This window comes from Giraffa tippelskirchi, chromosome 2 (assembly GCF_054371585.1).
Source record: "Giraffa tippelskirchi isolate mGirTip1 chromosome 2, T2T-mGirTip1v1.2.pri, whole genome shotgun sequence".
NCBI classification, from domain to species: domain Eukaryota; kingdom Metazoa; phylum Chordata; class Mammalia; order Artiodactyla; family Giraffidae; genus Giraffa; species Giraffa tippelskirchi.
Window position 1 is genome coordinate 78,633,601 of NC_137276.1, and position 15,753 is coordinate 78,649,353.

At 38.8% G+C, this 15,753-nt stretch overlaps 1 protein-coding gene across 2 annotated transcripts in view; it reads left to right on the forward strand.

The window, feature by feature from the left end:
- LOC145538024 (zinc finger protein 33B-like) overlaps positions 1-15,753 on the forward strand; it is an 88,507-nt gene that overhangs the window by 62,228 nt on the left and 10,526 nt on the right. The window lies entirely within an intron of this gene.

A 15,753-nucleotide genomic window follows, 5' to 3' on the forward strand; every position in this document is an offset into this window, starting at 1 on the left:
AGAGGCTCTTTAGTTCTTCACTTTCTGCCATAAGGGTGGTGTCATCCGCATATCTGAGGTTATTGATATTTCTCCCAGCAATCTTGATTCCAGCTTGTGTTTCTTCCAGCCCAGCATTTCTCATGATGTACTCTGCATATAAGTTAAATAAGCAGGGTGACAATATACAGCCTTGACTTACTCCTTTTCCTATTTGGAACCAGTCTGTTGTTCCATGTCCAGTTCGAACTGTTGCTTCTTGACCTGCATACAGGTTTCTCAAGAGACAGGTCAGATGGTCTGGGATTCCCATCTCTTTCAGAATTTTCCACAGTTTATTGTGATCCACACAGTCAAAGGCTTTGGCATAGTCAATAAAGCAGAAATAGATGTTTTTCTGGAACTCTCTTGCTTTTTCGATGATCCAGCGGATATTGGCAATTTGATCTCTGGTTCCTCTGCCTTTTCTAAAACCAGCTTGAACATCTGGAAGTTCATGGTTCACATATTGCTGAAGCCTGGCATGGAGAATTTTGAGCATTACTTTACTAGCATGTGAGATGAGTGCAATTGTGCGGTAGTTTGAGCATTCTTTGGCATTGCCTTTCTTTGGGATTGGAACGAAGACTGACCTCTTCCAGTCCTGTGGCCACTGCTGAGTTTTCCAAATTTGCTGGCATATCAAGTGCAGCACTTTCACAGCATCACCTTTGAGGATTTGAAATAGCTCAACTGGAATTCCATCACCTCCACTAGCTTTGTTCGTAGTGATGCTTTTTTTTTTTTTTTTGTGGGTTAATCTTATATAATTCCACTTGCTGGATTTTTTTTTTAGTTTTAATCCCTTTTGTGTGAATTTATTGGGATTTTCTAATTGTAGCTTCACCTCATATGCCACTCATCTCTTCAGCCAGCGTCAGTCTGTAAATATTTTTGACAGATTCTCTCTAGGAAGCAGCTTTAATACTGGACCAGTTTTGAATTAGCTGAAATAAACACAAAGCTTTTGAGCTGTGCTATCAGACAGTTCAGATAAATAAATTATAAGTGTTTGTGAGTGGGGTCTGCTGTGATTCTTCTAATACTGGAAATGTGGGATGTTATCTTGACACTTTATTCCTGAGCTGGAGAGTGGAGACTGTGATGGGGGCAGGTTAGAATGTCCCAGAGTTTCACTGTTCTTACCAAAAATCAGCCATGTCCCTTGAATTAGCACTCTCTGACTTGGTTGCAGGGTTTTAATTTAATTTCATAAAGTTGATTCTGAAGTTTTTGCCCATATTTTTGTTGCTTTTATGGAGTTGCATAATTTTGAATTCCTTACTCCACCGTTTTAGCTGAAAACACTATGATCTATTTTGCATTAATTTTTGTTAAACATGTAGGACTGTGTCTGTTCATTTTTTTTGGATGTGGATTTCTAGTTGTTCACACCCATTTGTTAAAAAGACTACCCTTTTTCTATTGAATTCTGATAAGAATGACTTGGGTTCCTAGAGATGACTCTAAAGGTACAGAGAAAGAATATAAGTTCCACCAAGCAGGACTTTTGTTTCCTAAGTCCAGACCTTTTACAGTATCTATAAGGCTTTCGAGATGAATAGGGAAGATTTTGAGATTGGTAAAAAGGGTAAGTGAGCTTTGAATTGCTTCTGCAGCTGCATTTTTGTTCTTGTGAAGACTAAATTTATAAAACAATACCAGTTATTTTTTTTAATTCCTCAAGAAATTGGGTTGCAACTTGAATGACATCAAGAAGCTAACCCATCCATCAGACTATATTATCTTTAGTTTGATCCTTTATATTAGGGAGAAGATCCTCAACCAAGGTGGAAATCTGAAGATTCCGTTGGTCTAGATTTAGAGCTATTTCACTTTGAATGGAATGCTTTTCTTTCCTTCTGGTTACACAGTTGCATTTTAGCTTAGGGGAGAAAGCCTTTAAAAAGTTCCTGTGGGTTTTGGAATTAGGGTGATGGTGGCCTCATAGAATGAGTTTGGAAGTTTACCATCTTCTGCAATGTTCTGGAAGAGTTTGAGTAGGATAGGTGTTAGCTCTTCTCTAAATTTTTGGTAGAATTCCGCTGTGAAGCCGTCTGGTCCTGGGCTTTTGTTTGCTGGAAGATTTCTGATTACAGTTTCGATTTCCGTGCTTGTGATGGGTCTGTTAAGATCTTCTATTTCTTCCTGGTTCAGTTTTGGAAAGTTATACTTTTCTAAGAATTTGTCCATTTCTTCCAAGTTGTCCATTTTATTGGCATATAGCTGTTGGTAGTAGTCTCTTATGATCCTTTGTATTTCTGTGGAATCTGTTGTGATCTCTCCATTTTCATTTCTAATTTTGTTGATCTGATTCTTCTCCCTTTGTTTCTTGATGAGTCTGGCTAATGGCTTATCAATTTTGTTTATCTTCTCGAAAAACCAGCTTTTAGTTTTGTTGATTTTTGCTATGGTCTCTTTTGTTTCTTTTGCATTTATTTCTGCCCTAATTTTTAAGATTTCTTTCCTTCTACTGACCCTGGGGTTTTTCATTTCTTCCTTCTCTAGTTGCTTTAGGTGTAGAGTTAGTTGATTTATTTGATTTTTTTCTTGTTTCTTGAGGTACGCCTGTATTGCTATGAACCTTCCCCTTAGTATTGCTTTTACAGTGTCCCATAGGTTTTGGGTTGTTGTGTTTTCATTTTCATTCGTTTCTATGCATAATTTTATTTCTTTTTTGATTTCTTCTGTGATTTGTTGGTTATTCAGAAGCATGTTGTTTAGCCTCCATATGTTGGAACTTTTAATAGTTTTTTTCCTGTAATTGAGGTCTAATCTTACTGCATTGTGGTCAGAGAAGATGGCTGGGATGATTTCAATTTTTTTGAATTTACCAAGGCTAGATTTATGGCCCAGGATGTGATCTATCCTGGAGAAAGTTCCATGTGCACTTGAGAAAAAGGTAAAATTGATTGTTTTGGGGTGGAAACTCCTGTAAATATCAATTAAATCTAATTTGTCTATTGTATCATTTAAAGTTTGTGTTTCCTTGACAAAGATGTCACAAAAAAGGAAAACTACAGGCCAATATCACTGATGAACATAGATGCAAAAATCCTTAATAAAATTCTAGCAAACAGAATCCAACATCATATTAAAAAGATCATACATCATGACCAAGTGGGCTTTATCCCAGGAATGCAAGGTTTTTTTAACATCCGCAAATCAATCAATGTAATACACCACATTAACAAATTGAAAGAAAAAAACCATATGGTTATCTCAATAGATGCAGAAAAAGCCTTTGACAAAATTCAGCATCCATTTATGATTAAAACCCTCCAGAAAGCAGGAATAGAAGGAACATATCTCAACATAATAAAAGCTATATATGACAAACCCACAGCAAACATTATCCTCAATGGTGAAAAATTGAAAGCATTTCCCCTAAAGTCAGGAACAAGGCAAGGATGCCCACTTTCACCACTACTATTCAACATAGTTTTGGAAGTTTTGGCCACAGCAATCAGAGCTGAAAAAGAAATAAAAGGAATACAGATAGGAAAAGAAGAAGTAAAACTCTCACTGTTTGCAGATGACATGATCCTCTACATAGAAAACCCTAAAGACTCTACTAGAAAATTACTAGAGTTGATCAATGAATATAGTAAAGTTGCAGGATATAAAATTAACACACAGAAATCCCTTGCATTCCTATACTCCAATAATGAGAAAACAGAAAGAGAAATTAAGGAAACAATACCATTCACCATTGCATCAAAAAGAATAAAATACTTAGGAATATATCTACCTAAAGAAACAAAAGACTTATATATAGAAAACTATAAAACACTGATGAAAGAAATCAAAGAGGACACAAACAGATGGAGAAATATACCGTGTTCATGGATTGGAAGAATTAATATAGTGAAAATGAGTATTCTACCCAAAGCAATCTACAGATTCAATGCAATCCCTATCAAGCTACCAATGGTATTTTTCACAGAACTAGAACAAATCATCTCACAATTTGTATGGAAATATAAGAAACCTCGAATAGCCAAAGCAATCTTGAGGAAGAAGAATGGAACTGGAGGAATCAACCTGCCTGACTTCAGGCTCTACTACAAAGCCACAGTCATCAAGACAGTATGGTACTGGCACAAAGATAGAAATATAGATCAATGGAACAAAATAGAAAGCCCAGAGATAAACCCACGCACATATGGACACCTTATCTTCGACAAAGGAGGCAAGAATATACAATGGAGAAAAGACAATCTCTTTAACAAGTGGTGCTGGGAAAACTGGTCAACCACTTGTAAAAGAATGAAACTAGAACACTTCCTAACACCGTACACAAAAATAAACTCAAAATGGATTAAAGATCTAAACGTAAGACCAGAAACAATAAAACTCCTAGAGGAAAACATAGGCAAAACACTCTCCGACATAAATCACAGCAGGATCCTCCATGACCCACCTCCCAGAATATTGGAAATAAAAGCAAAAATAAACAAATGGGACCTAATTAAAATTAAAAGCTTTTGCACAACAAAGGAAACTATAAACAAGGTGAAAAGACAGCCTTCAGAATGGGAGAAAATAATAGCAAATGAAGCAACAGACAAACAATTAATCTCAAAAATATACAAGCAACTTCTGCAGCTGAATTCCCGAAAAATAAACGACCCAATGAAAAAATGGGCCAAAGAACTAAACAGACATTTCTCCAAAGAAGACATACAGATGGCTAACAAACACATGAAAAGATGCTCAACATCACTCATTATTAGAGAAATGCAAATCAAAACCACAATGAGGTATCATTTCACACCAGTCAGAATGGCTGCTATCCAAAAGTCTACAAGCAATAAATGCTGGAGAGGGTGTGGAGAAAAGGGAACCCTCTTACACTGTTGGTGGGAATGCAAACTAGTACAGCCACTATGGAGAAGAGTGTGGAGATTCCTTAAAAAACTGGGAATAGAACTGCCATATGACCCAGCAATCCCACTGCTGGGCATATACACCGAGGAAACCAGAATTGAAAGAGACGCGTGTACCCCAATGTTCATCGCAGCACTGTTTACAATAGCCAGGACATGGAAGCAACCTAGATGTCCATCAGCAGATGAATGGATAAGGAAGCTGTGGTACATATACACAATGGAATATTACTCAGCCATTAAAAAAAATACATTTGAACCGGTTCTACTGAGATGGATGAAACTGGAGCCCATTATACAGAGTGAAGTAAGCCAGAAAGAAAAACAACAATACAGTATACTAATGCATATATATGGAATCTGAAAGATGGTAATGATAACCCTATATGCGAGACAGAATAAGAGACACAGATGCATGGAACAATTTTATGGACTCTGAGGGAGAAGGTGAGGGTGGGACGTTCTGGGAGAATGGCATTGAGACATGTGTATTGTCATATGTGAAACAGAGCACCATTCCATGTTCGATGCATGTGACAAGGGCTCAGGGCCGGGGCAATGGGATGATCCAGAAGGATGAGAGGGGGAGGGAGGTGGGTGGGGGGTTCGGGAAGGGGAACACATGTAAACCCATGGCTGATTCTTGTCAATGTATGGCAAAAACTATTACAATATTGTAAAGTAATTAGCCCCCAACTAAAATAAATAAATTTATAAAAAAAAAAAAAAAGAAAAAAAAAAAAAAGTTCCTGTGGGGCTCTGAATATCAGCTTCCAGTTTCGCCAGCTGCTGACAATAGAGCTAGAGCTACTTAAAAGAAAAAAAAATTTTTTTTCAAATAGCTTGTCAGGTTTCAGCAGAGACAAACAGTAACATTTCTGGCAGTATTGAACAACCTCTTGGTCATAAGAGGCCTGGCCAAAGAGTGTACAAAAGATACTACCCTCTCAAGATCCAGAACCACTCCCAAAGATAGTCAAGAAAGTAATACAGTTCCTGAGAGCTAGCAATGGTTGATAGGATCCTAGCCACAGATGAGGTGCAACCCACCTTTTCTGTCAGGCCATATTTTTTTGGCCCCTAGACTGACAGTTGAGCTGCCTACATATGTAAGAATAAATAGTTTGCATGTCTCAGTGATAGCTTATGGTAAATGATGTCAGAATCGTGATCTCCGAAGAAGATTTAGCTTCTGGACCAGGGACCAGGCTTGATCACTCAAGAGCTTTTGTGTAGCAGAGTTTTATTAAAGTGGAAAAGGGATAGAGAAAGCTTCTGACATAGACATCAGAGGGGGGTTGGAGAGTGCCCTGCTTACTAGTCTTAGCAAGGGAATTATATACTTTTTAAATTGGTTATTACAGTAAATCAAAAGAATGTCTCAAGGTTGTAAAAATCTTACTAGACCAACTCCACAATTTACATTTTAAGATGACAAGATTAGAACTAACAACAGAAAGATCTTACCAGACCCACTCCCATAATATACATTTTAAGATAACAGAAGGTTATCTGATAAGATAGTCAGAAGGTTTTCAGGAAGGAGAAAAACTGTCCTCAAGCAGGATACATTGTTGTTACATAATCCTTACTAAGACTAATAAATGTAGAAAAAGTTTGTCCTTTTCTCCTCCTTGATAATTCCAGACCCCTATCCCCTCCTCAAGGGCCCCAGACCCCTCTCTCCTCCTCGGGGGCCCCGGACTTCTTGTCAGCCTGCCTAGGAATTGACTCACCAGGCAGGCAGAAAACCAAGCTAGGTTCTCAGGGCACAAAACAAGACAAACAAGAAGGAAATAGTTGTCCTTGGGAGAGAAAGGATGACAACCAGTCAATCAATCAGTCAGTTCAGTCACTCAGTTGTGTTCAGCTCTTTGTGACCTTATGGACTGCAGCATGCCAGGCCTCCCTGTCCATCATGAACTCCTGGAATTTACTCAGACTCATGTCCACTGAGTTCGTGATGCCATCCAACCATCTTATCCTCTGTTGTCTCCTTCTCCTCCCACCTTCAATTTTTCCCAGCATCAGGGCCTTTTCAAATGAGTCAGTTCTTTGCATCAGGTGGCCAAAGTAATGGAGTTTCAGCTTCAGCATCAGTGCTTCCAATGAATATTCAGGACTGATTTCCTTTAGGATGGACTGGTTGATCTCCTTGCAGTCCAGTAGGTATATCAAAACTAAATCCATGAAAATCTGAATTTGGAAAGAAAGGGACAATGTGAAAATTTACCTTCCTCTCTTAAACAGGCACTATATAGATCCAGGACAGTTGACTCTGGTAGGAATGCTTTGCTGGCTTCTGCCAGTTTTCCTAGGGTCCCATCTGCAGGTTCTGGAGCGAGGGGGGTTTAAAATTAAGTGTTGCCCTCAAATCTACCATTGTTTGACAGAGTTTTCCACTAATTTTAGCTTTATTACGAGAGAGAAATGTCACATCCTGGGACACATGGGTGAGTCCTTGGAACACACCATCAAGTGAGGGTCCTTGGATTCAAGCAGGAAAGAATTCAAGAGTGAGATAAAGTAAAGGGAAAGCAAGTTTATTTAGAGAGATACATATTCCATAAGCAGAATGTGGACTAGCTCAGAGACTGGCTCTTACCCAAGAGTATAGGGTATAGGGTTGTTGATTTTTATGGCATGGATAATTTAAAATGCTAATGAGTGGAAGGAATGTTCTAACTGTTTTGGGGAATGGTGGGAATTTCCAGGAATTGGGCCACTGCCTGCTTTTTGGCCTTTTACGGTCAGCCTTGGAGCTGTTGTGGTGCCTGTTGTGGTGCCTGTGGCTGTGTCATTGAGCATATGCCGATGTTTCACAGTGAGCATAAAATGAAGCTTAAGGTATACTGGAAGTCAGATCTTCTGCCATCTCAGGCCTGACTCTTTGCAACCCTTTGCGATCCCATGGATTGCAGCCTGCCAGGCTCCTCTGTCCTTGGGATCTCAGACCTAGTTGGTTCTAATAAGTTTTTTGTCTTATCCTGTTTTTCTTACAGGTTGTGTCCCCCTCCTAATTCTTTTAACATTTGTGCCCTGTCCCCCAATTTTTCCTGTCTCAGTTTCTCTTGGCAGTTTAAGGAAATAATGTCCTGTCAACCCTGGGAGGGCCCCATATGAGGACTCTACTTTGGGAGTGAAAATGGGGGCATCCAAGTTGTTGTGGAAGGATTTGACAAAGTTTTCAAGAACATTCTTTTTTCCACTATCATAGTTTATTACAAATGAGACACTGATTTCTGGGTCAGTGTTTTGTTCATGGACACCTAAGAGAGTGAAACAGGAGGCTTGTGTGTTCTAGGTTTCTGAATTTGGAGCTGTTGCAGTTATAAGACCACTAATTTGGTGGTCTTTTACTTATGGTATTACAGTTTCTTCAGAGTAGAAAAGCAATTCAGATAGTAGACTGAGTATTCAGGTAAAGGAGAATAGAAGGGGTGTGGTTGGAGTCACATTAGTCATTTAGTCTTTTAGGTACCTCTTTTGTCTCTAATTTTTTATTAGCCTTTTGCAATGAATCTTTCAGTGACGCTGTTTTGGAATCTTAAAGTCTTTTGGAGGCTTCCGTGTATAAAATAAGTATCCATTCTGTTTGATTTGGGAGCTCTTGCTTTCAAGTGCATTTCTTAAATGAATGATCTTATCTAGTTGGAACATTCCTCATAATGGCCATTGTAATTCTAGATTATCTCAGTAAAAGTTTGCCATTTTGGGGGACCATAGCTTTTGAGACCCACAGTTCTTAAACATAAATAAGAAATGTTCTAGAAGGTGGCATACTCAATTCTTTGAAATTTGAAGATCCCATTTGTTTTAGCTAATTTTGGATCTCTAGGAACCATATTAATACTAAGAGAAATGTGCCATTTGGTTGAGGATTTTTTAGTGCTTTACAATGTACTTCATTGCAAGGAAGCTTTTTTGAGGTCGGTAGCTGACTTAGTGTCAATCTAACCCATTCTATGACTAGCTTATTCTAGCATGGAAGTTTTAGAGTTAGGTGATGACCACACCATTTAAGTGTTCAACTCATGCTCATCAGTTTTGCAGCTTTGGTTTCTTTTTTTTTTTTTTTAATAAATTTATTTATTTTAGTTGGCTAATTGCAGCTTTGGTTTCTGAGTGAGATTCCCATTAATAATAAACATGTTATTCCTTTACTTCATGTGTACATTAGCAGAAACCAACAGTAATCAAAGAAACGGAACTGTAGACACCAGCAGTAATCAAAGAAGTGGTCCCGTGGACTGGCCAAGAAAAGGCCTGAGCTGTGGACTAACCAAGACTAGGAAATCAGATTTCAGGTTGAACTGTCTGCCAGCTCAAGATGATCTGCTAAGCCCTGTACTGGGACCTCAGACTGAGGACTAAGAACTGGTGCTCTATAAAAGGCCTCTGTCAGTCTTGACTGACTTGTTAACCCTGGCCTGGAAAACCAGTTAGATCAGTACCTCAACATAAAGAGCAGAGCTTGAATTGAAAAGGAACTTTATCCACAGTCCTTGAAAGTGGTGGGAAGAAAGAAAACACAAGTAGCAACACCTGTGTTTCTCCTCATCCCCAGTGCTGTCAGAAGTCTCCTTTGGATCCCATCACTGCCACCAGAACTATTAAAAAAGAAAATTCAATGAGTAATGTCAAAGATCATATGGCTTTATTCAACAATTCATGAATCAAACATCCAATCAGTAGATAGAAAGGAGCTCTAAGGAACCGTACAAAATGAAAGACTTTAGTAGGCAGAAGGGAACAGAAACAAGGAAATTATACTAGTCAAAAAAAGGTGATTGGTTATTATAAGGTTAGCCTCCTTTAGGGCTTTCCTGATATCTCATTTGGTAAAGAATCTGCCCGCAATGCGGGAGACCCAGGTTCGATTCCTGGGTTGGGAAGATCCCCTGGAGAAGGGATAGGCTACCCATTCCAGTATTCTTGGGCTTCTCTTGTGGCTCAGCTGGTAAAGAATCTGCCTGCAATACAGGAGACCTGGGTTCGGTCCTTGGGTTGGGAAGATCCCCCGGAGAAGGGAAAGGCTTCCCACTCCAGTATTCTGGCCTGGAGAATTCCATGGCTGTATAGTCCTAGCTTCCTTTAAGGGATGGCAAAGGTCTGTCAGGCAAATTACCTAACTAGTGCTGATCAGGCGGTTCCTGATTGAATTGCTTAAGATTCTATTTCTGGGAGAGCCAAAACTAGTTGAAGTTAACAGTACGTATACAATCCTGTCATCTACAAAGTTTTATTTCTCACTTTCTGTTCTATGTACCTTTGTTTCCTTTTACATTTGCTAGGACTTCAGTATGATGTTGACTAGTGGTGAGAGAACATATCCTTTCGTTTTTCCCAATCTTAGGGGGAGAGCCTCAGTTTTCTCACTATTAGGATGTTCACTGCAGGGGTTTTGTGCATATTCTTTATCAAGCTGTAGAAGCTCCCTTCAAGCCTCTTTTATTATGTATTGATGCTGTATTTTGTTAAGTGCTTTTTCTGTATCAATTAATAGTTCATATATGTCTTTGTTAACCCGCTGATGTAGTAGATTATCTTGACTGATTCTTCTTGCATATTTGGAACAAATCCTACTTCATCATGGGATATAATTATTTTTGTACATGGTTGGATTGGATTTGTAAGGGATTAAATTTTTGAGAATTTTGACATCTATGTTCATGAGAGATGTTTGTAATGCCTTTTCCTTTTTTAAAATATCGTTATCAGGTTTCAGTAGCAGGGTAATACTAGCCTCTACAGTGTATTAGGAAATGTTATTTTGCTTTTGTTTTCTTAAAGGGATTCTGTAGAATTGTTATTTCTTTGTACATATTTGGTAGAATTCACCAGAGAAACTTTCTTTTTTTAAAGTTTACTAAGTATTGATTCCATTTCCTTAATAGAGGCTATTCAGATTATCTCTTTCATCAATAAAAGATAAAAATAGTTTATGCCTGCTACTAAGCTGTATCCTTTCTTGAGTCTTTGTTGAGTGTGCAGGGTGTACAAGGACTCTTCACTCTGGATTGAGCACAACTTGAATGTCTCTGTGCCATGTGTGAAGAGTGGGAATTGTTGTGCTTCAGCTTCCCTAGTGAAGTTACATTCCACTCAGGTGTGGCTTAGACTTTGGCCAGGACTTAAGGGAAACTGTGCAGGCTTCCCAGGTGATGCAGTGGTAAAGAATCTGCCTGTCAATGCAGGAGATGCAAGTTCAATCCCTGGGGCAGGAAGATCTCCTGGAGTAGGGAACGATAACCCATGCCAGTATTTTTGCCTGGAAAATTCCATGAACAGAGGAGTCTGGCAGGCTACAGTTCACGGGGTTACAAAAAGTTGGACACAGTTGAGCGACTGAGCACACATGCACACAAGGGAAGCAATTCGCAGATTTCTGGAGCCGCTATTCTTTTTTTTAAAACCTTTTTATTTTGTATTGGAGTATAGCCGATCAACAAACAAAGTTGTGATAATTTCAGGTGAACAGTGAAGGGATTCATATACATGTATCCATTCTCCCCCAAACTCCCCTCCTATCCAGGCTGCCACATAACATTGAGCAGAGTTCCATGTGCTATACAGTAGGTCCTTGTTGATTATCCATTTAAAATAAAGTAGTGTGTACATGTCCATCCCAAGTTCCCTGACTATCCCTCCCTCTGTTCTTCCCTTCAGCAATCATAAGTTTGTTCTCTAAGTCTGAGTTTCTGTTTTGTAAGTAAGTTCACTTTTTAGTGAACTTTTTAGATTTCTTTTTAGATTCCACATAAAAGGGATGCCATATGATATTTCTCCTTCTGTCTGACTTCGTTCAGTATGACAACTTCTAGGTCCATCCATGCTGCTATAAATGGCATTATTCACTCTTTTTAATGGATGAGTAATATTCCATTGTATATATGTATATCTTCTTTATCCATTCCTCTGTTGATGGACATTTAAGTTGCTCCCATGTCTTGGCTATTGTAGACAGTGCTGCAGTGAGCATTAGGGTCCATGTATCCTTTCAAATCATGTTTTTCTCCAGATATATGCCCAGGAGTAGGATTGTAGGGTCATGTGGTAGCTCTATTTTTAATTTTTTAAGGAACCTCCATATTGTTCTCCATAGTGGCTGTACCAATTTACATTCCCAGCAATAGTGTAGGAGGGTCCCTTTCTCTCCACATCCTCTCCAGCATTTGTTGTTTGCAGATTTTTGGTGGTAACTATTCTGGCTGTTTTCAGGTGTATCCCTCATTATAGTTTTGATTTGCATTTCTCTAATAGTGATGTTGAACATTTTTTCATGTGCCTCTTGGCCATATGTATGTCTTCTTTGGAAAAATGTCTGTTTAGGTCTTCCACCCATTTGCTGATTGGGTTGTTTTTTTTTTGATGCTGTTAAGGATCATGGGCTGTTGGTAAATTTTTGAGACTAATCCTTTGTCAGTCACATCATTTGCAAATATCTTCTCCCAATATGTGGGTTGTCTTTTCATTTTGTATATTGTTTGTTTGTTTGTTTTCTTTTTGCTGTGCAAAAGCTTTCAAGGTTATGTAGGTTCCATTTGTTTATTTTTGTTTGTATTTCTGTTGTTCTGGGAGACAGATCAAAAAAGGTATTTCTGCAATTTATGTCAGAGACTGTTGTGCCTATGTTTTCCTCTAGGAGTTTTATAGTATCTGATCTCACATTTAGGTCTTTAATCCATTTTGAATTTATTTTTGTGTATGGTGTTAAAGACTGATCTAACTTCATCTTTTACATGTCACTGTCCAGTTTCCCCAGCACCATTTTTGAAGAGACGGTCTTTCAAACACTGTGTATTCTTGTCTCCTTTGTCATAGATTAATTGACATAGGTACATTGGTTTATTTCTGTGTTTTCTAACCTTTTCCATTGATCTATATTTTGTGCTAGTACCATACTCTTTTGATGACTGTAGCTTTGTTGTATAGCCCAAAGCCAGGGAAACTGATTCCTCCAGATACGTTTTTCTTTCTCAAGATTGCTCTGGCTTTTCAGGGTCTTTTGTGTCTCCATTTAAATTTTGATATTTTTTTGTTCTAGTTCTGTGAAAAATGCTATTGGTAATTTGATGGGAATTGTGTTGAAACTGTAGATTGCCTTGGGTAGTTTAGTCATTTTGACAATATTGATTCTTCTGATCCATGAACATGGTATATCTTTCTATCTGTTTATGTCTTCTTCAATTTCTTTTATCAGCATCTTATAGTTTTCAGAGTACAGATCTTTTGTCTCTGAAGGTAGGTTTATTCCTAGGTATTTTATTCTTTTTGATACAATGGTAAATGGAATTTTTTCTTGAATTTCTCTTTCTGATCTTTCATTGTTAGTGTATAGAAATGCAACAGATTTCTGTGTATTAATTTTGTAACCTTCAAGTTTACCAAATTCATTGTGAGTTCTAGTGTTTTCTGGGAGCATCTTTAGGACCATCTATGTATAGTATCATGTCATCTGCAAACAGTGACAGTTTAACTTCTTCTTTTCCAATATGGATTCCCTTTACTTCATTTTCTTGTCTGATTGCTATTAGCTAGAATTTCCAAAACTATGTTGAATAAAAGTGGCAAGAGTGGACATCCTTGTCTTGTTCCTGATTTTAGAGGAAATGCTTTCAGTTTTTCACCATTGAGTATGATGTTAGCTGTAGGTTTGTCATATATGGCCTTTATTATGTTGAAGTATGTTCCCTTTGGGAAGCCCTGATGGCTCAGTGGGTAAAGAATCCACCTGCAACGCAGGAGCTGCAGGAGACATAGGTTCGATCCCTGGGTCAGGAAGATCCCCTAGAGGAGGAAATGGCAGCCCACTCCACTATTTTTGCCTGAAAAATCCCATGCACAGAGTAGCATGGTGGACTACAGTCCAGAGGTTGCAAAGAGTTGGACACGACTGAGTGACTAAGCATACATGCATGCATATTCCCTCTATGCCCACTTTCTGGAGAGTTGTTTTTTTTTTCTTTTAATCATAAATGAATTGGAGCTTCTGTTCTTTGTAGCTCCCACTTCTCTAGAGCTCTGCCTCATGAATCTCTGGTTTGACTTGGTCTTTGTGGTCCTCTGCCTCTTTAACTAAACAAGATCTCTGTGTTCTTGTGTTCAGTTTAGGTCTCCTTACCTCATCATGTTCTGTAATATGGCTCCAGGCAGAAAGGCAGAGTGATCAGGGATTGCCTCAGTTTTTTCCTTCTTCTGTGGTCAGTGTCTGAAATCAGTTGTTTCATATATTTTATCTTGTCTGTTTGCTTACCACAGTATAGTGAGTTTCAAATCTTTAAATTCATCATAATTAGAAGTGGAAATCCCTCTTTTAGACATTTTTATGTGTGCCTCATGTAGATGTGTAATTCTGTAGAGCAAGCCGAGGTTTTCAGACTTGCCTATCCTTAATACATTATAGGAAATACATTTTACTTCTCAACAGTATAAATTACACACAATTTGTTATATGTATTTATTAAGTACCTTCTTTCTGCTTGGTAGAATTCTAGGATCAAAGAACGTAGCTGTGAACAAAACAGAAGTTCTGCCTTCATGGTGCTTTGTTTCAGGGCAGTGGGGGTGGGGATGCACCGTAGAGGCAACTGACAATAAGAAGATAATTAAACTGTATGGTGAGTTAGATGGTGATAAGTGTTGTCAAGCAGAGAAAACAAGTATAGGTAATTGCTTGGGTGGAGATTTATTTTTAAATAGGGGACTCTGGAGACTGAACAGTCTTAGGATCTGCAGGGTGAATGAGCAAGCTGGTGATCCAGGAGAGATGATGGTGTATATTCTAGTCTCAAAGTCAGCAGGCTCAAGGTCCAGAGAGAGCTAATGTTTCAGGTCAAGTCTGAAGGCAGGAAAAGCCAGTGGTCTTAGATTGAAGATGGCTAAGCAGAAGGACCACAGCCTTGTCTATCTCAATCAAACTAAGCCATGCCGTGTGGGGCCACCCAAGACGGATGGGTCATGGTGGAGAGGTCTGAGGGAATGTGGTCCACTGGAGAAGGGCATGGCAAACCACTTCAGTATTCTTGCCTTGAGAACCCCATGAACAGTATGAAAAGGCAAAAAGATAGGACACTGAAAGATGAACTCCCCAGGTCAGTAGGTGCCCAATATGCTACTGGAGATCAGTGGAGAAATAACTCCAGAAAGAATGGTGGGATGGAGCCAAAGCAAAAACAATACCCAGCTGTGGATGTGACTGGTGATAGATGCAAAGTCTGATGCTGTAAAGAGCAATATTGCATAGAAACCTGGAATGTTAGGTCCATGAATCAAGGCAAATTGGAAGTGGTCAAACAGGAGATGGCAAGAGTCAATGTTGACATTCTAGGAATCAGCGAACTAAGATGAACTGGAATGGGTATATTTAACTCAGATGACCATTATATCTACTACTGTGGGCAGGAATCCCTTAGAAGAAAAGGAGTAGCCATCATGGTCAACAAAAGAGTCCAAAATGCAGTACTTGGATGCAATCTCAAAAACGACAGAATGATCTCTGTTCATTTCCAAGGCAAACCATTCAATATCACCGTAATCCAAGTCTATGCCCCAACCAGTAACACCGAAGAAGCTGAAGTTGAACAGTTCTATGAAGATCTACAAGACTTTCTAGAACTAACACCAAAAAAAAGATGTCCTTTTCATTATAGGGGACTGGAATGCAAAAGTAGGAAGTCAGGAAACACCTGGCGTAACAGGCAAATTTGGCCTTGGAGTACAGAATGAAGCATGCCAAAGGCTAATAGAGTTTTGCCACGAGAACGCACTGGTCATAGCAAACACCCTCCTCCAACAACACAAGAGAAGACTCTACACGTGGACATCACCAGATGGTCAACACCGA